General features: G+C 39.5%; 1 protein-coding gene across 12 annotated transcripts in view; it reads right to left on the reverse strand.

The window, feature by feature from the left end:
• The window catches only part of PARD3 (par-3 family cell polarity regulator), an 817,661-nt gene that overhangs the window by 22,748 nt on the left and 774,476 nt on the right, over positions 1–20,437 (reverse strand). The gene's annotated exons all lie outside the window — the stretch shown is intronic.

The raw sequence follows: 20,437 nt of genomic DNA on the forward strand, positions 1-20,437 counted from the left end.
AAACGAGGAGACAAAAAATATGGCCCAAATGAAATAAGAGAATAAAACTAAGGTGGGGGGGGGGGGATGGACTAAACAAAATGGAGATAAGCAATCTATCAGATGCACAATTCAAAACACTGGTTATAAGGATGCTCAAGGAACTCAGTGGGCACTTCAACAATATAAACCTGATCCAATCAGAAAAAAGGATTCACTAATTGAAATAAAGAACAATGTACAGGGACTGAACAGTGGAGTGGATAAAGCCAAGAATAAAATCAATGCTTTGGAACATAAAGAAATAAAAAGACATCCCATCATAACAGCAAGAAGAAAAAGAATACAAAAAAACAAGGATAGTGTAAGGAGCCTCGGGGAAACTTCAGTTATTCCATCATTCACATCATAGGGGTGCCAAAAAGAGGAAAAAGAGCAAAAAACTGGAAACCTATTTGAAAAAAGTAATGAAAGAAAACTTCCCTAATTTGGTGAAGGAAATAGACATACAAGTCCAGGAAACACAGAGAGCCCTAGAAAAGATGGACCCAAAGAGGACCACACCAAGACACCATAATTAAAATGCCAAAGGTTAAAGATAAAGAGAGAATCTGAAAAGCAGCAGAGAAAAACAGAATGTTACTTTTAAAGGAGTCCCTATAGACTGTCAGCTGATTTCTCAAAAGAAATTTTGCAGGCTAGAAGGGATTGACAAAAAGTATTCAAAGTAAAGAAAAGCAAGGACCTACAACCAAGTTTACTCTACCCAGCAAAGCTATCATTCAGAATGGAAGGGCAGATAAAGTGCTTCCCAGACAAGATAAAGCTAAAGGAGTACATCATCTCCAAGCCCTTATTATATGAATTTTTAAAAGGACTTATATAAGAAAAAGAAGATCAAAACTATGAACATTAAAATGATAACACACTCACAACTATCAACGATATAATCTAAAAAATAAAAACAAAAACAAATTAAGCAGACAACCAGGGGAAAACAGAATCATAGGTATGGGGAGCATGTGCAGGAGTGTCAGCTGGAAGGGTGAAGAGGAAAAAAGAGGGAAATGGTGCAGGAATTAAAAAGCAAAATAGGAGAGTGCCCTCCACACTCTTGAACCAGGCGGGAAACTATTCCTACTGGCTTTTCAAGCATATCTGTTCAAACAGATGCATTTTCAGTACTGGCCTCCCAGTGTAACGCCCTGTCTATAACTCCATACTCTGTATGTGAAACTGCGATGGTGCAGGCATGAGGACTGTTATACCCATAAGACAAAGAGACAGAAAAGTGAGCATTCATTAATTTCATTGCCACCTTTCCAGCTGTACCTTTTTTGATCCTGGTATATTTCATAGCTTTTAATAGCAGAATTGTTAGAGGCTTGAATGATAGAGTATTTTACAAATCTAACTAGAAATATTTCTCTATTATTTTCATGTATCTAAGGCAGCTTTAATCCTATAACTATTAGGTTCCTGAGGTCCAAGCCATTGATGAAAAGTGACTTCCTTCTATTTGTGATTAACTGAAAGTGTATCTGCCAACAAAAGAAGTTAATTTTAAATTCTGGTGGCTTCACTATTTTTCATAGTATAAGATGAGTTCTGGAAGTCACTTCCTCCTTTATTTCCAAATCTGAGCAGCTGGTGAGACCATTGTTGCATATTCATTTCCTTTCTTCCTATGCGCTAGAGAACACCAACCAACTTGCCTATGACTAGGAAAGCCACTCTAAGGGCTGAAATTGGAAAGCAGGCTGCAATGGTTTTCATGATTGATGATGACTTCCAAAGACTTGAAGACCATCCAGCATCCATGGGGAACAACAGTTGGTATCTGAAGGTGAGATCTTGGCTTCAGGAGATGGAGCCACCACAGCTGCTCAGGCCTGTTTCCCAGGCCAGTCTATAATGACCCAATAATTCAAATCAAGACTTCTAGTGGTGCTGGTTAGCTCTTCTGCTGAGGGAGCCAAAGGAAATTTTAAATATTTATTAGTACTGATGGCTACACACCCTAATCAACTTGTATTTAGGTTCACTGACAACTTAAAGTTGCTAGTTTTTTAGAGGAATATAACAAATATACCACCTGAGTCAATCAGATGGGTGAGTGAGACAAAGAAACTCTTAATGAGAATTCAGTAAATAATAATCTTACAAAATTCTACAGAAAAAGGGGTGAGGAGGGGAGTTATAGAAGTGCTTTTCATGTAAAAAATCTATAATGACCATGGGAAGGATCCTCTCTGGTCAGAGGCAGACCACACAGTGTACTAGGCTTTAGAACCTTCAGACTGGACTACCGCAATGTGCTTCACAGCAGTAGCTAATGCCCCACTTCTGCTAACTGCACCCCGGTGCTGCTGGCAGGTGGGCCTGGCACCTGACCTGCACCTGTGCTCCACAGATAACAGTCCAATCATCTCATTTGGCAGAGTGAATGAGAAAAACTTCACACAGTGGTCCTCGTGGCTGCACGTTATATGTTGAGTTGCCCAAAGTGCTTGTTAAAAAATGCTGACCAACTGAGACTGCCCTGGAGATTTTCTGATTCAGCAAGTCCAGTGCAGAGCCCAGGAATCTGCATATATTCAAGAACACTGTAGGTGCTATATGGCGACTACTCTGAAAACAATGCCCACAGGCTTCATAGTTGGGACAATTTCCAATGCTTGCAAAGCAACTGACTAAAGAGTGAAGAAGACCCCACATACATTCTGTGGCAAATGGGAGTAATATGCTTGGTCTAGAAGGGTGGCTCTTACTTGGTTCCAGAGATTGCTGCCCTGAAGAATACAGGTCTGGTGATGCCTTTTAAGTTTTTTTTAAAGAGAAGTCAGAACTACAGATTTTCTCCCAAATTTTAAATGTTGGCTAATTTTACTTTTTTAATCCTAAATGAGCCAAAAAATAAAAAGTTTATTGCCTGCTACCTTGCAGCCTCTCCTTGACATTCTGCAGCTGCTGCCTACTCTACATTTCGCTTTTCTAGGCTATTCACTTTCACTGCACCAAGACAAGGCCAGTGGTCCCCGGTCACAGTCCCAAGAAACAAGTATTAAAACAACAACTGGGCACTGTGTATACAGTCTTGCTCTTCTAAAGAGTCTGCCCCCTCTGATCTGTCAAACCCTGAGTATACTGACTGCCCTGCAGGCTTCAGTGCTGACCTATCTTTTCAGTCCAGCATGTGCTGAGAGGAGTTTGTGACATGATTAATTCTTTATGGCAAAAAGATACTTTAACATTTACATTTTAATTATGCAAAAGAAATCTAGAAAATTGGAATAGAGGCCATAGCTTTATGATCCAGAATTCAACAGAAGGGAGAACAACCACTTTTTTTTTTTTATTAAAGAGGTGCCATCTTGGAATACACTCTCCTCTCCTTAGAAAAAAAGGGTGGGGGAGGTAGACAGAAGGGAGGGCGTGAATCCTGTCAGGCATTCCATGGTGCTCACAGGGGGAAATAATTATAATTTCTAGTGTAAGAGAAGCTACCAAAGAAAAGAGGAAGATAAATTTGCTCCTCTCTTTCTTTAATACCCTCTCCTTTTCCTTCCATCTTTGCATTTCTACCAATAAGTTAAAGAAATCAAATCCCACTTCCTAGAAGCCTTTCCTAACTACTCCAGCCCACGTTTACTCATTCTTTTCAATTCTTCAATATTAATTGTCCCCTGACCTAAATACTCTTCAACAGTTTTTACACGTGTACATGTTTCTTAAGTTTATGCCTTCATCACAACCACTTAATATGTGTATATTTTGTATGCCATGTCCCTGTGACAGGGTAAACTGTTCATCAAGTATTTGTATGGATAGACATTTAGGTGGGCCCCTGACCCCTGCCTCCTGGTATTCACACCTTTGTGCGAACCCCACGCCCTTGAGTGTAGACAGCTGTGACTTGCTTCTCTGCAGTGAAATCGGACAAAGATTAAGGAATGTATATAATTCTATTGTTGTGATTATATATGAATGGTGTCCATCATGATAGTCCATCTTTCTCCTCTCTGGCTTTGAAGAAGAAAGCTGCCATGAATCCTACAGCTACAAACAAACAAACAAACAAACAAACAAACAAACAAGAAAAACCAAAACCAAACAAACAAACAAAAATAAATACCAGAATGCTGCCGGCAAATCCAGGAGCAAGGAACAATGCTGCCCAGTGGGACCTCCGAGTGAGAACAAAGGCTGGCTGACACCTTACTGCACCTGGACGAGACCCTGAGCAGAGGATGCAGCAAAGACATTGCTGGACTCTAGAACCACAGAAACACATATAATATATGTGTATTGTTTTAGGTTGCTAAATCTATGTTAATCTGTTATGCAGCAAAAGAAAATTAATGTCCATTAATGTTGATGTTGGCCATGTGACTTGATTTGGCCAAAGAGAATGTCAGTGGATATGATGTAAATAGGAGCTTAAAATGTTATTGTATGGTGGGTCTGCCCTTTTGTGTTTCATTGCAACAAAAGATAACAAAGTCCTTAAACCTTCTTCTCTTAAACATACACACACACACACACTTATGCTATGCTACCACCACCACATCACCTTAAACAATTTTAGGGAGGTTATGCATACTTACTAAATGAAATAAAGTAGTCTAGAAGCACAAAGACCTATGCCCTGCCCACAGTTGCAACCAAACAAATATTACCAGTTGGAAAAGCATGTTGTTAAGAAAAGCAGAATAAAAGAGAGGAACGATTTTTTTCAGAATAAATTTTACCACTATCATTTATATGGTTAGTTATGCCGAAGTTTTAGTCTCAGAGAAAACTGCACAAAGTAAATATAGGTTGGGGCAAAAGTAGGTTTACAGTTGTGAGTATGCAAAACACAGAATTTATTCTTGTATTATTATTTACTAATCACTGTATTTTTTTTCCATATAAACAAATGGAAACCTTTTACCCCAGCCTGTACTGTTGCAGAAGATGTCACTGAAAAATGGTAACTGCCAGAACCTAACATGTGAAAATAATCAAATATGCTTTCCACTGAATACTACAAGTACAGCCACAAATGCCCCATGAAAATCAATCCAATTGAAACAGGGTACAGATCTTCCCCACAGTCCATGGTTTGGGGGATAGGGGAAGAAGATAATACAGATTTTAAGGTACTAAGGTAATAGCTATGCTATCTTCCCGGGGCAAAAAGTGTATGTGACTTTCAGGATTTAAAAGGAAGAGCGGACAGTCTTGAGGGAAATGGGTGACATGATGTAGGAGCAGGTTGTAGCAGCCATGTGGGAAGCAACAAGCAGCAATACAGTTTATAGTCAGGGTCCAGCCATGCGGCCTGGGCTAGTAAGAAAGCAGGCATGTCGCTTGCTTTGGTCATGCCAGCTCCAGCTGACTCCGAAGCAACCAAGGACCCTGCTTTAAGGACCCAGACTCTATCTGGACTCTTGGAACTTGGCACACACGTGACGACACTCTCTTAGGACCTGTGCCTTTCCTGGACTTCACCATGATCCAGTGTAACACAGCACATGCTTTCCTGGACTATTATATGGAGGCTGCTGACAATGTATACCAGATCCTGAAGGAGAGAGGTGACAGAGAAGGAAAGGGGAACTATTGGCTTGGTTTCGGTTTATATAGCGTTTTGGGGAGCAAAGGAAGTGCTGAGTGTCATGGAATAACAGTGCTCCAAGCAGAAGCGCTCCCAGCTCCCCCAAGACTGAGATATTGTAAATAAAGACCCATTTTCCTCAACACTAACTGTTGGGTCTTACACTAAGGTGCCATGTGAACAAGCCCTGGTTTACTCAGTAACACAATTGCTAAGGGTGACTCCTTTGTCAGCCTTCCCATCATTTTAACCAAAACACGCCACTCTGGCTCTGGGATCTCTGAAAACCAGTCCTCATGAGACCAAAGCAGAAATGTTTTCCCAGAGTGTGGTGAAAACAGACCTGCCAACCAGGTCATTTGGTAAAACTGAATTCAGGGGCTCCCTCCTAGTTTCACTTTCTGGCACAGACTGGTGACCTGCTAGAATCTGGGTCAACACACAACTCACCAATGGTCACTGGCACCAATTCAGCGCCAACAGGACTTCCCAATTTGGGGTGTGATGAGGAAGGAAACTGTTCAGTACAGAACAACCCAACTGTGATACAGAATGGGTGTGAAAACAGAACAGCTGTGAGGCAGCCCCTCTGCAGCTAGACAGCTCTTCTCTGCCCCTAGCTGGTCTGCTCTGCTCTAGTCTTGTTCAGTTCTGTGCCAGTCTGCTCTGGACTGAGTCGGTCCACTCCTTGAGATACCATGAGTGTTTCAGCTCAGCCTGGGAAAGGCAGTCTTCAGTGGAAAGGGAAAGTGTGCCTCTCAGAGCCAGAGGGGAGCTGACTGATATGGAGAGAAATCCCTGCCACTGGGTCCCTGATTGGTCTGTCCCCATGCAAATGAGGACCCCCTAAACCCTCGCAGTTTGATTAGGCCAAAGGCACTGTCCTGATTGGTCAGAAAGGAGCTGCTCTGATTGGTTGATGACGATGTTGATGGGGATACAGCTACGCAGCACCAACTGAATGGAGAAAGCTTCAGTCCTATTGGCTGAAATAGAATTCCAGGATCTCCTTCAAAAAGGCTGGCTCAGATGGCAGAAACACAGTGCAGGCAGGCAGTTTAGGGAAGAGGAAGGTAGTGCAGTGCAGAAGAAGGCAGAGCAGCGCAGACTTGTCTGTGAAGAGCAGTTTGTGCAAGAGACCCTCTGCAGAAATGGCTGCTAGGCTCAGTTTTTAAAAATTTTAGTCCAGTTAGCCACCAGGAGCCCTTCTTAGTACATATCTTCTTCCTCAGGGTCCACAAAACTTAAGTTTTGTTTTAAAACTGATTTTACTTAGCTTGCCAAGGGTCGAGGAGTTAAAAGATGTCCTTCAAGTCTCTCATTTACAAAAGATTAGGTACACAGTAAAGGTTTTTCTTAACCACATTAGTTGATATTTTCAGCCTTTTCATTTTTGCTGTATAAGTCTCAGCCCTAGTACAAAATTCCATTCCAAATGTTAGTGAATTTCACACCTGCACCTGGCATCCAATTACTGGGATGCAAAAGGACATTATTCTTTTCCCAATTAAAACATACAAAAATAAATTTCCAAATTGTATCTTGAGATCTTGGAAACAATAATATCTACTAGTTGCTCAGGCATTCCATACACAGACCAGTGGGACAATGCTACAGTTCTGGTAATGCCAACTTCTCTGATTAAGGAACTCTCCTCCACTTCCCAGTGCGTCTAAGTCCTGCCATCTCCCACGTGCTGGTATTTCAGTCAGGACTTCTGAAACATCATTATGGTCTGTATCTCAGCACATTTAGAAAAGAAGGTAGTAAAGCTTCCAGGGCTCCATTTATGTTCAAAGATTCTGACTTCTCCAAGCTTTGATGATGTCTTTAGGTAATGATGCAACCTTCACAGGTGGTTCCTATATTTTAGTAACTTATTTGAGGAAAAGGTATCTCTTTATTGACTTCCTTGGAAGTTACACAAATGGAAAGGCTAAAGATCCAGCACATTATGTAAACAGCCCACCCTTCAAGAGTACTATTCTTTTTTGAAACACTTTCATTGGAGAAAAATTAGAGCACCTTTCCTTTCCTTGCCCAGTTACTAATTCTTCATGCATTCCTTTATTCATAGCAATGGCAAATCTAAAATTCAACTATTTCATAGATGTCATTTAAAACAGACACCAGGACTGGAGTAGGCAAAAGTGACATTGGAAAAAACACATGTAGGGCAGACCTGTCACGCAGGTTTAGAACCAGGTAGCTAGCAGTGACCACAAGCGTCTCAGATCATTAAGCAATGTCTCACTGTGATGTCATGCAGGGATGTGCAGAATTGTAATCCTTTCAAAACAGATTGTCAGCATGATGAAAGTGGATACAAACAAGTTCTTGAACAGGGATGACTAAAGAGCTGGGGGGAGAATGTCACTGAACTGAAATGGAATGCTAGCATAGTCACCAGGGACTGACGCCCGATGTCAGGTAAACAAAATCCCTCTCACTTAGATATTTTCTCTACTGATTAGCAGTTCCATAAAATACTCCTGATCTTTTAATCTCCAAACAGCTAAAATCCACAGATGTCAGAAATGAGTTCGTTAATTGCTGCAAATTAGTGAGCAAACATGGATTTCTCATTTAAACCCATTACACCCATATGTTAAAATGAAACACTTGTCACATGTTTTCTTCTCTGGCACTCAAATCAGGAGCATTCTTTGTAAAAACCTATACAGGTGGAGAAGCAGAGACAGTGCTAGGGTGTGTGTTCCAGGTTCTTCCTTCCTGAAGGGGTGCTTATTCTTGGAGAGAAAACCTTTAAATGGTAATGAATTTGTTGCCTAACTTTTTATGCTGAGCTATAGTGGGCCTCCACCTTCACTTAGTTAAGACAGAGAGATGGGGTGCCCCTCACCCGGAGAAAGCTTTTGCTTCTCTTAGAAGAACCTGGAGCGCTTCCTCCCAGAGTGCATGGGTTTGCTTCCTGTCACCCACGCAGTCAAGGAAGTGTAAATTGCTGAATTAAAACAGAAAGAAAGAACAGCCTCAAATGCTGTGGAAAAGCAAACTTGGAATTTTCAGATTTCTAAGCATTAAGAGCAACCTGGCTTACACTGGGGCTCTCTACTGTGGATTGCTCAGACTGGAAGATTTATGAGCACTATGAGAAAGGGTGGGAGGGTTAAACCAAAAAATGTATCAATTACCAAAGTACAAATAAAAATAGCTCCTCTGCACAAGCTTCATTAAGTTTTATCAGCAAGTATCTTGGGGTTTTACACTCAAACCACAGGTCATAAATTCACAATAAAGTCCCCATATGTTCACCAAACACCTGAATCCAATTTCTCTACTGCTTGTGAAGTAGGAATGTGGTGCTCAAATTAATTATGCATGCAAGTTAGTTTCTAACAAGGGCAGCTTTTTCATCAGTCTTAGCACCTTTATGATGGTATGTAGGTATAAACTCTTTCAAGTCTGAACAGTGAAAAAATAAAGTTAGTAAAAACCTTCTTACAATGTTTGCATTTTTTCTATAGACAGCTCCAGAATTTTTGAGCTATAACAAATGGCATTAATATTTACTTTAAGGTTTTTCGACAAATATTTCTGTGGCTATGTACAAAGTACCTTGAATGATAGAAAAAGTCTAAAGTGAAACTAAATGCTATATTTATATTTGTGCCTATGGATACATGAGAAATTAGCTACTTAGGAAATATCATGTCACTTTCTATTTGTTTTCACAGTTCTACTCATCATCTGTACTATGAAAAGAATTATGAGAAACTCACGCAAATCCCAAAGGCACTCACATCCTCAGCTGATAAAATTCATTTTCAGATTCTGACACCCAGTATTTGTTGTCCACTTCACACCAATTTCGGTGTAATAAATGATCACAAATTAAAAGCATACAGCTATGTCCTCTGGGTTAAAAAGGTAGTCACCAAACTGTTAAGGCTGCGTTCGCTTCTGATGAGTCACAGAGAGGGTCACGCATCAGAAAGACTCAGGACTCGATCTCACCCAGTCCCTCTGTGGTCATTTAGTAAGAGGGCTATTATTGTGTAAGCAGCAAAATCTCAGGAATGCACCCCTCGTCAATTTTATTACTATCATCACTCTTCCTTACTAGCCTGTCATCGGTCTCAGGAACAAGTGAGACAGATTTAGCTTTACTTTTTTGAGGGGAATTCTTCCAGCTACAAAGAACACACATAGTTGCACATATATACATAATTTCAGGATGCAACAATAAACACATACACACAAGACATTCTATGGTCTGAGGTAACTTCTCCTGACTAGTGTATTTCACAGAAATAATCCAAGTCAGTTTCTTCCCAAAAGGGTTGTAAAACTATTGCATTCCCACCTCAAGCAAGGCATTGGCTTAAGAGCGCACACAAGTGATACTATTTAGCAAGCTTTAAAAACTATTATTACAGGACTTCCGGCCAAGATGGAGGCTTAGACGGACACGCTAGGTCTCCCTCTACAACTATAGAGGAATACAACTACTTCAAAACAAAGGATAACTAGAAATTCCAGAAAATAAAACTACACGGAAGTCCAACATATGAAGTTATAAACCAGCGGAGCCATTTGGGCAGGTAAGAGTTAAAGAGGGCAGTGCTGTTTGCGGTCGCACCCGGAGGGGCGGGCAGCGAGGAATCCCGGCTGCGGCCAAGCCCCTGCCGGTGCGCGACTCCGGCGCTGGGGAGAGCGGCCGCCGCATCGCCTTGAACAGTGAGGCCCAGGGGGGCGGGAGGACGGATCCCGGTCTCCTAGCTGAATAACTGTGTGAATCCATCTTGGACCCCCGCCCCCAAAGAAAGCACCACAGGGCTGCGAAATAGGTCGCGAACAGGCAGGCGCCGGTCGCTAATTTGTGACGCGTACACAGGCACTGCCCCCGGACAGCCGGCCCAAGAAAACAAAACGCATCTGTCAAAATGAGGCAGGCAACTATAGAAATACCGGTGACACAGCTCACCAGGCAGCAGATAGAGAACCTGACAGATGAACAGATAAGAAACCTGTCAGAGGCTCAGTTCTGGGCCATTGTTATCAGGTGGCTTACAGAATTCACAAAAGAGCAGGAAAATATGAAAGAAGCGAAAAACTTTCATAACGAAAGGAACAAAACCACATATGAGACAGAAGGAAAGGAAATAAAATCCAGAGTTCATTTCAACAAACTGGAATATGGAGAAGGAACAAGCAGTCAACCAATGCAGCGAGAGGAAATGGGAAGCAACAATGAAAGGATCAGAAACCTCTGGGACAGCTATAAAAGGCCCAACATAAGAATCATTGGTTTGCCAGAGAATGAGGAAGATGAACTAGAACTTGAAAAATTGAGTGAAAATATAATAAAGGAGAACTTCCCAGACTTGGGGAAGGGAATAGACTTGCAGGTCCAGGAAGCAAGGAGAGTTCCCAAGAGACTGGACCCAGGGAGAACCACTCCAAGACACATTATAATCAAAATGTCAAAAATTAAAGATAAAGAGAGAATCTTAAAAGCAGCAAGAGAGAAGAAAAGAATTATGTACAAAGGGGTCCCAATTAGACTATCAGCTGACTTCTCAAGGGAAACCCTACAGGCAAGAAGAGACTGGCAAGAAATATTCAAAGTAATGAAAATCCAAAACCTACAACCACGAATACTCTATCCAGCGAAATTGTCATTCAGAATAGAAGGACAGAGAAAGTGTTTCCAGGACAAAATAAAACTGAAAGAGTTCATTAGATCCAAACCACTGTTATATGAGATGTTAAAGGGACTGGTTTAAAAAAAAAACACAGAAGCTAGGGAGATGAAACAAAGGCAAACTAAATAGGCAACGAGAGTGGAAGAGGAACTGTGGGTACGGGAAGCATATTGGGGGGAGGTCAACAGGGAGGGGGAATGGGGAAAGGGAGGGAGATGATATAGGAATTGGGGATCAAGGTAGGAGGGAATGGAATAGATGGAGAGAGGTTGGGAGGAACTGTATGCACAACTAATGGACATAATCTAAAAGGGGGGGACAACTGGAGGGAGGGGGGCCACCGGGTGGAGGGGAGCAGAGGGAAGGGAAATTGGCACAAATGTAATAATTTAATCAATAAAACACATTAAATCTGAAAAAAAAACTATTATTACAAAACTGATTATCAAAGTTGTTTGAGAAATAATATTCTAGTAAAAATTTTTAAACAAATGACCTTTGAATATCATGAGAGTGAATGTTAGAGCCTAAAACCCTTGATGGTGGGAAAATCCAGGTTGAACTTCCACAGGCCCCTGTGAAGAGCATGGGCAAAGGGCAGGGATAGAAGCAGAGTTCTGAGTCTCCTGAGTCTTCCTGATTTGCTAGCTAGCAACTCTGTGTAGTTTTCCATGAATAAATGATGGGAGAGAAAATGTTTTCCAGGTATATCTATGAATTTAAATGCATTCTCGAAAATACTATGTTGCTGCCTGTAAGAAACCACACGTCATTTTTTTTAACCACACACAAAGCAGTTATAATTTGGGGTTACTGCCCAAAGTGCACTTACTTTTTCGTAGATTGTGTGATATTCATAAATGGCAAGGATATATAAGGCATTCCAATAGGTTAGAGAGCTGAAGAAACTTTATGCATTATATTATTCATTCAATAAAACCATTGGAAATATAAAAGCTAGGCAGTTGTGACCCTTAGTGAAAGCCTGTGCTTCAAACAAAAATATACATTTGGGGGTCTGAATAAAGAGGAAAGGGAATTTAATATTACAAGTGGAAATCTTAAAGAACTAAAAGAAAAATGAAAATCAGGAATACAGTAATTATAAAAATTTGAAATAAAAAGTAGTGGAAATGAAATTACAAAACCTTAAAAGTTTTGATGACAAAATAGAAATGCTTATGATATTCTTTTTTCAAATTATAGAGGTTTTATCATACAAGCATAGAAAGTAATTGTAGAACCATTATTTTAATATTTTAATTCTTTAATCATGAACTGATTACTGAATGCAAAGCTAACATTTTCTTTGTTTTTGCATTCTGTCTTTAATGACAGCATAATTGCAAAAAAAAAAAAAAACAACCAAAAAAACACAAAAACAAAAAAAACCTATCCAAAACTAAGCTATGTTGTTTTAAAGATAAAAATTCCATATACTGCAGTATTTAATGCTCATGTTATAATTCTAAATTACAGCTAAATTCCATGACTTTTTTGAAATGACTTAGTGAAAAATAATGTACATTTTATAAGTGGCTAACCTGAAATGTTTTTGAAAACTAGAATAAAACTAGGAACATACATTGACTAGTAAAAAACAAAACAAAAGAGAACACTGGATGTGTGGACCCTAAAAAAAGAAGATACCTACTAAGGAAGGCTCCCAGTGCCCAACTGGGCTCAAATTTAAAAATGAAAATACCCCAGAGCTCAGCAGCCATTTTTACACAGGGGCCTCTCACACAAACCTCACTTCATGGAGATGTCTGTGCTGAGCTACCTGCCTACACTGCGTTTCTGCCATCTGAGCCAACCGTTATAAAGGAGCTCCTGGAATCCTATTTCAACCAATAGGACTGAGGCTTTCCCCATCCAATCAGAGCTGTACAGCTGTATTACCATCAGTACTTTCACTGACCAATTAGAGCAGCCCCATTCTGACCAATCAAGACAGCGCCTTTTGGACCAAACTGGAAATTTGAAGTTCTCACTTGGATGGACCAATCAGGAACCCAGGGACAGGCGTTTCTAAGTCCACTCCCCCCTGGCTTGGAAAGTGCACTTTACCTTTCATAGAAGACCGAAGACTGCATTTCCCCAGCTGGAGCTGAAACACCAAAGATGTCTACCAGAGCAGAGCAGACGAAAACTGTCTAGCCAGAGAGACGTGGCCCCTGGCTCCAAGTCTGCCTCCCAGCCATGTTGCACAATTTCATAACTGAGCTGTATCACAATTGAGTGGTTTGCACTGAATAAAGTTCCCTTCATCACCACACCCCAATGTGGGGATTACTGTTGTTGTTGAATTGATGCCAATGACCACTGGTTGACAAATATGCTTAAATGAAAAGTTGGTATGTGTTACTGGTTTTTAAACCCTTTTAAGATTATTAGAATATTTTTCTTGACTGATTTTTAACTTTATGCTACTAATTAAATTCATAATTATTAGTTAATAATTTTCTAGGCTTCTATTCACAATTTGGCCATGTCCCAACTTACAAATAACCTATTTGGACAGAAGAAATAAATGAGTTAGAACTATCAGTCAGTTTACCTTCTCATTTCATGTTCAGCTGAATTATGAGAAAACACAAACTGTATGACCACATTGCTTTGGAATTTTTGATAGATTTGGAAAGTGGCTTGCATCATTCTTTTGTAAATTATATTTTTTCAAAGTAATACTTACTATGTATAATTTATATTTTAAAATGCTAACTAAAAGGTTTAAAATAAAAGAATCTGTTGCTTCATTAGATATTGTCTCTCTGACTACCTGATTATAAAAAAAACACTTTTAAGGTTTTTAGTTGTTTTTTATGATTATTTCTTTTTAACTCAACCTGAGATACTCGAAATGAATCAATCATAATACCTGCTTTGTGATATACTCTCATCGATAATTCTTGCATGATTCACTTAGTCATTTTTAGTACTCAATATTATTAAAAATTAAATTATCAGTATGCTCCATTATACGAAAACAAAATTCAGGGATTTAACAATAATCTATATGTAACCAAATACCCCTATTATTTAACTGCATATTTCTGAGTAACATATTTATAGTACTATCTCCTGATTCATTAATTTTAAACACTATCAGTTGATTTCCTATGAAGTTACATGAAATCTTAGCTCTCTTACACCCTGCAATCCCAATTTCTGCTCCCATTTCTCATTTCCCATACTCCTCAATATAGTTATAGCACAACTTTTAAATTATTTTTTAGTTTTTACATTAATTATATAAATATTGTTCACTGCTAATTCAAGGGGAGCACTATGACTGCATTTCCTTTCTTCTACGGCATTCTTGGTTTCTTTTGCTTAGTTTTCTTAGCGCCTGTCTCTAGTTTTTTTCCCAGCCTATACAGCCTTTTAAAAACACTTCATTTTTTAGAGCAGTTTTAGGTTCACAGCAAAATTAGGAGGAAGGTACAGATATTTTCCCATATACACCCTGCCCACACACCTGCATGGCCCTCCCTGCTATCAAAATCCCCCACCAGAGGACATGCATTGACATCATTATCCCCCAAAGTCCACAGTTTACATTAGGATTCACTCCAGATGTTGCACACTTCATGGGTTTGGAAAAATTTCTAGTGACATTTACTTATCATTACAGTGTCATACAGTATAGTTCCACTGCCTTAAAAATCCTCTCTGTTCTTTCTACCCATCACTCCCCCCCACACTGTCGGCAACCACTAATCTTTTCACTGTCTCCAGAGATTTGCCTTTTCCAGAGTGTCCTAGAGTTAAAACCATATTGGTTTCTTTCACTGAGTGATATGCACTTAGGCTTCCTGCACGTTTTTTCATGGCTTGATAGCTCATTTCTTTTTAGCTCTGAATAATATTCCATTGTCTGGATATATCACAGTTTATCCTTTCACCTACTGAAAAACATCTTGCTTGCTTTCCAGTTTTGGCAATTTTGAATAAAGCTACTATGAACATCATTCATGTTCAGGTTTTTGTGTGGATATGAGTTTTCGACTCTGGGGCAAATACCAAGGAGCACAATTTCTGGATTTGAGTGGTAAGAGAATGTTTAGTTTTGTAAGAATATGCCAAACTGTCTTCCAAACTGGCTGGACCATTTTACATCCCAAGCAGCAGTGAATGAGTTCCTGCTGCCCCACATCTTTCCCTGCATTTGGTGTCTGTGTCCTGAATTCTGGCCATTCTAATATGTGTGCGGTGGCTACCTTACGGTTGTTTTAATTTGCATATGATGTGAAGCTTTTTTCCACATGCTTATCTGCCATCTGTGTATCTTTTTTTGGTGAGGTGCCTGTTAAGGTCTTTGGCCCTTTTAAAAATTGGGCTGTTGTTTTTCTCTGTTGAGTTTTTAAAGTTCTTTGTATATTTTGGATAACAGTATTTCATCCAACATGTCTTTTGCAAATATTTTCTCCCTCTTTATAGCCTTTTAGCACAAATTTCCACAAGATCAAACCCATCATAACTTACCGATTCCAATGTTTTCCTTGGAGGCCCCCAACCTCAAGTGCTCCTCCCACCTACACCACATGCCCTGATTCCCTAGCTCCACGCACAGCGGAAGCCCGCCATCATTGTCTTGGGAGTTGTTAGAGCACACATTATGTAGCTTCTGAAAAGGAGTTGTATTAGATGGAAAAAAAAATTGTATCTTTACATATTTAACATGTATCTGTTCTACCATCACCACTCACTGACAGTATGGTTAGGTATGGGATCACAGGTCAGGAAACATTGCCCTTCAATGTTTGAAAGATATGGCTCCATTGCTTTCTAGCTTCCAATGTCGCTGCTGAGAAGCCTAACATTCTGATTCCCAGCCCTTTATTGTATACATTTAAAAGTGTTAAACTCTTTATTTTTGATATTATGAAACTCACCATGCTGTTTTTTATAATTAATTGTTTTGGACAGAAAGTAATTCTTTAATCTGGAATCTTAACTTCTCCAGTTCTGGGAAAACTTAAGATGTTATTTCTCTTAATAATTTCTCCCTCATTATCTCTGGTCTCTCTTTCTAAAAAGCTTATTAGTTATATACTGGACCTCTCAGAATGGATTTGATTTTCTTCCTCTTTCTTTTTCACTATACCACTCTTTGTATATGTCTTGTGTTTTGTTACTTTTTCAGAAATTTCTTCAACCTTATCTACCAAGCCTTCTATTGTGTTTCTTTATACTGCTATCATAATTATTATTTTCCAAGAGTTCTTTAATATTTCTTAATAATTTTTTCCAATAACCTCCTATTCATATTTGGCGTTTATAATATCTTATTTTTTTTGGTGGGTATTACAGTTTTTAAATATTTTCTTTTCTTTTCCTTGTATTTTCTGTTTCCTCCAAATTCTTAAGTTTGTTGTTTTTCTCTCTGATTTCCACAATTAAGCCTTCCTCAAATGTTTGATATGTTTGCTGGTCCTTTCATATTCAAGAGTGAGGCTCTAAAAGGCAAATTAGTCATTGTGTGGATGGGTGGGGCTTATACCTGGTGGCCATTACTCTAGAAAGGCTGCTCAGAGAACCATTTTTTGGGAGCTGGGGATCCCCACATATATGAAGGGGATCCCCACATATATGAAGGCTCCTTCTCTGGAGAAACTACTGGTTTCTTCCGAGGAATATCTACCAATCTTTGACTTGGAGGTGTGTCAACTTGGTTCTTGAATTTTGGAGTTATTTTGTCATTATATAAGTAATAAAAAGATATATCTATTTAAAAAAAAAGAAATAATATTTGCTTCTTGTACTTTTTGAAGAAATATTTTTATTCTGTATGCTAAAATGGGATTTTCTAGTTTGTATTATTAATTCTCAATTATTTTCAAATAGATAAAATATCTTTTCAAGAATAAAACAGGTATATGAATACTTTTGTTTATAATTAGATGAAAGACATGGATGTAAATATTTACTGTTGGTTAGAAGAACAGGATAATACCCACCACTCTCCAACAAACTTTAGAATTATTTCTATATACATATTTTTGGATTATATATGTTTTATACACATAAATTGTTTTTAAAATATGTTTATATATGTAAATACCTATTATATGTGTATGCATATATATGCATTTTATGCATATACATATATGTGAAATTTAGTATCTGTCTCTGTCTCTCTCTACACACACACATACAAAGTCTGTCCAGAAAAAGTCAAGCCTTTGTTAACATAAGAATGGTTTACACACAGAAGACTTCCGGCAAAGATGGAGGCCTAGACTGACATGCTCAGTCTCCCTCCACAACTAAGAAGGAATACAACTACCGCAAAATCAGAAATAACCAGAAGTTCCACAAAATAAATGGAATTCCAACATATGAATTTATAAAAAAGTGGTGCTTGTCTGGATAGGTAGGAGGGGCAAAGCCAGGGCAGAGAGGTCAAGCTGTGCTGGTGGCAGCAGCAGCGGGACAGCGGTAAGGACTGACACCCATATTTAAGGGGAGGCAAGAGGTGCCTGGGGAGCACCTGAGGCTGCAGACCAGACCCGTCAGCTTGTAATTCCAATGCCGGGGAAGGCAGACCCCCATTGCCTTGGACTGTGAGGCCCGGAGTGGGTGGGGATGAAGGAGGAGGTTCCTGGTCTCTCAGTGGAGAGTGAATGGCAGAATCCATCTTGGACCACTGCCCCCACACAAAACACCACAGCGTGGTGAGAAGGGTCACCCGGTTGTGATGAGTGCATGGGGCTCCACCCTCTATAGCATAGGAGGTGTGACAGTCCTGCCCAGGAAGCAAAGGTAAACACAAAACTGTCAGGATGGCACAGATCATGATAGAGATCCCAGTGATGCAGCTGACCAGACAGCAAATATCTAATCTAATGGCTCAGCAGATAGGAAATCTTTCTGAGGCACAGTTCAGAGCTTTGGTTATAAAAATGCTTACAGACTTAACAGCAGATCTTAAACAAGATGGGGAAGGAATGAAGGCTAGTCCTGCTGAAATGAACAAAAACACATACGAAACTACTGGTGAGGGAAAGAAGAGCAAGGATCAAATCAACAAATTGGAACATAAGGAAGGAACAAACAGTCAACCAGTGCAGAAAGAGGATATGAAAAGTGAGGAAAATGAGGAGAGGCTCAGAAATCTATGGGACAGCTATAAGTAGGCCAACATCCGAATAATAGGGTTGCCAGAAGGTGAAGAAGAACAAGAAATTGAAAAATTATGTGAAAAAATAATGAAGCAGAACTTTGCTAACTTGGGGAAGGAAATAGACTTACAGGTCCAGGAAGCACAGAGAGTTCCAAAAGAAACTGGACCCAGGGAGAACCACACCAAGGCACATTATAATCAAATGTCAAAAATTAAGGATAAAGAGAGAATCTTAAAAGCAGCAAGAGAGAAGAGAATTATGTACAAAGGGGTCCCAATAAGACTCTCAGCTTATTTCTCAAAAGAAACTCTGCAGGCAAGGAGGACTGGCAAGAAATATTCAAAGTAATGAAAAGCAAAAACCTACAACCATGATTCTTCTATCCAGCGAAGCTGTCATTCAGAATAGAAGGGCAGAGAAAGTGCTTCCAGGACAAAGGAAAACTGAAGGAGTTCATCAGATCCAAACCACTGTTATATGAAATGTTAAAGGGACTTGTTTAGGAGAAAGAGGATCAAAACTATGAACATTAAAATGAAAACTGTATCACAACAACCAACAACAAAAACTAGGGAACCAAAACAAAGGCAAACTAAGTAGGCAATGAGAGGAAAAAAAATTATAGGTACGGGGAACATACTGGGGGGAGGTCAGCAGGGAGGGGGAAGCGGGGAAAGGGAGGGAGATGATATAGGATTTAAGAAGCATAGTAGGAGGCAGTGGATTAGATAGGAAGATGTTGAGAAGAACTATATGCACAACCAATGGGCATGGACTAAGGGGGGGGCAACAGAATGGGGGGGTCCCTAGGTGGAGGGGAACAAAGGGAAAAGAAATTGGGACAACTGTCACAGTATAATCAATAAAGCATATTTAAATAAATAAATAAATAAATAAATAAATAAAAGACTGGTTTGTGCAACACTGATGTAACCTGGCAACCAAGGAGAATTAGTTGGAATGTGCATGTGTGAGTCATGATGACTTCACTGTACTAGTCAGTGGGGGCGGTAGATGCCATTGAGTGAACATGTGTACTGTATGGCTGTCACATTCAAAATGACTGAGCTAGTAGAGTGCAATTGGTGATGGGCAGCTTCATTACAACAATGTGCCCATTCATGCATCATGTCTTGTGCAGTTTTTTGTGAAACATCAAATCACCCAGATGAATCAGCTCCCTAAAGCCCAGATTTGGCTTCTGGTTTTCCCCAAAACTAAAATCACCTTTGAGAGGGAAGAAATTTCAGACTATTGATGAGATTCAGGAAAATATGACAGGGCAGCTGATGGTGACTGCGAGAGCTGTGCCTACTCTGAAGGGGACTGAGACATCTTTGTCCTATGTACAATGTTTCTTGTACCTTGTATCTCCTTCAATAAATGTCTCTATTTTTCATATTATGTGACTGGATATCTTCTGGACAGACCATATATATATATATATATATCTCCAAACATTTTTCCCCTGAAACCTACATTCTGGTATTACACTCCATATATTTTTCTTTTCTTTGACATGTTACGAAATTCACAGTTTCACTTTAGATGCTTATTGTACAAGTTTACTCCCACTGGTGAATGTGGTGATTATGATAAATAATTTTAATCCTGTTTCAATATTTGCTTCCCCACACTCAATTATTATGCCAAGTAGTGACCACATCCCATTTGGATCTCTTAAAATTATTCCATTGGTGCTCCTAGGAAAGGCTCTTTCACAACTTTCCCATGGTGCAGTGCTGCCATAGCCACAGGGTGTGCTTTGGGAATACAATTCCAGCACATACCACCAAACAAAGTGGTGTCATTTTCTAGAAGATGAAGTTTTGTGGCTAGCCCATGTGAATTAAAATAAGGAAATTGAACTTGGTATAAGACTCGAAAAAATCATAGTTTTAGAAGAACCAAATGATACTCTGATTAAGTAAAAGTTTACCAAAAGCTCCTTTTGTTTATTTGTTTCAGTCCTTGTATTTGAAACTATTTCAGGAAGCACTAAAGTCACTTCTATCTTGGAAAGAAGGAACAATGAATATCATTTAACTTTTTTTAAA

This window comes from Furipterus horrens, unplaced genomic scaffold (assembly GCF_987537825.1).
Source record: "Furipterus horrens unplaced genomic scaffold, mFurHor1.1.pri manual_scaffold_2, whole genome shotgun sequence".
NCBI lineage: Eukaryota > Metazoa > Chordata > Mammalia > Chiroptera > Furipteridae > Furipterus > Furipterus horrens.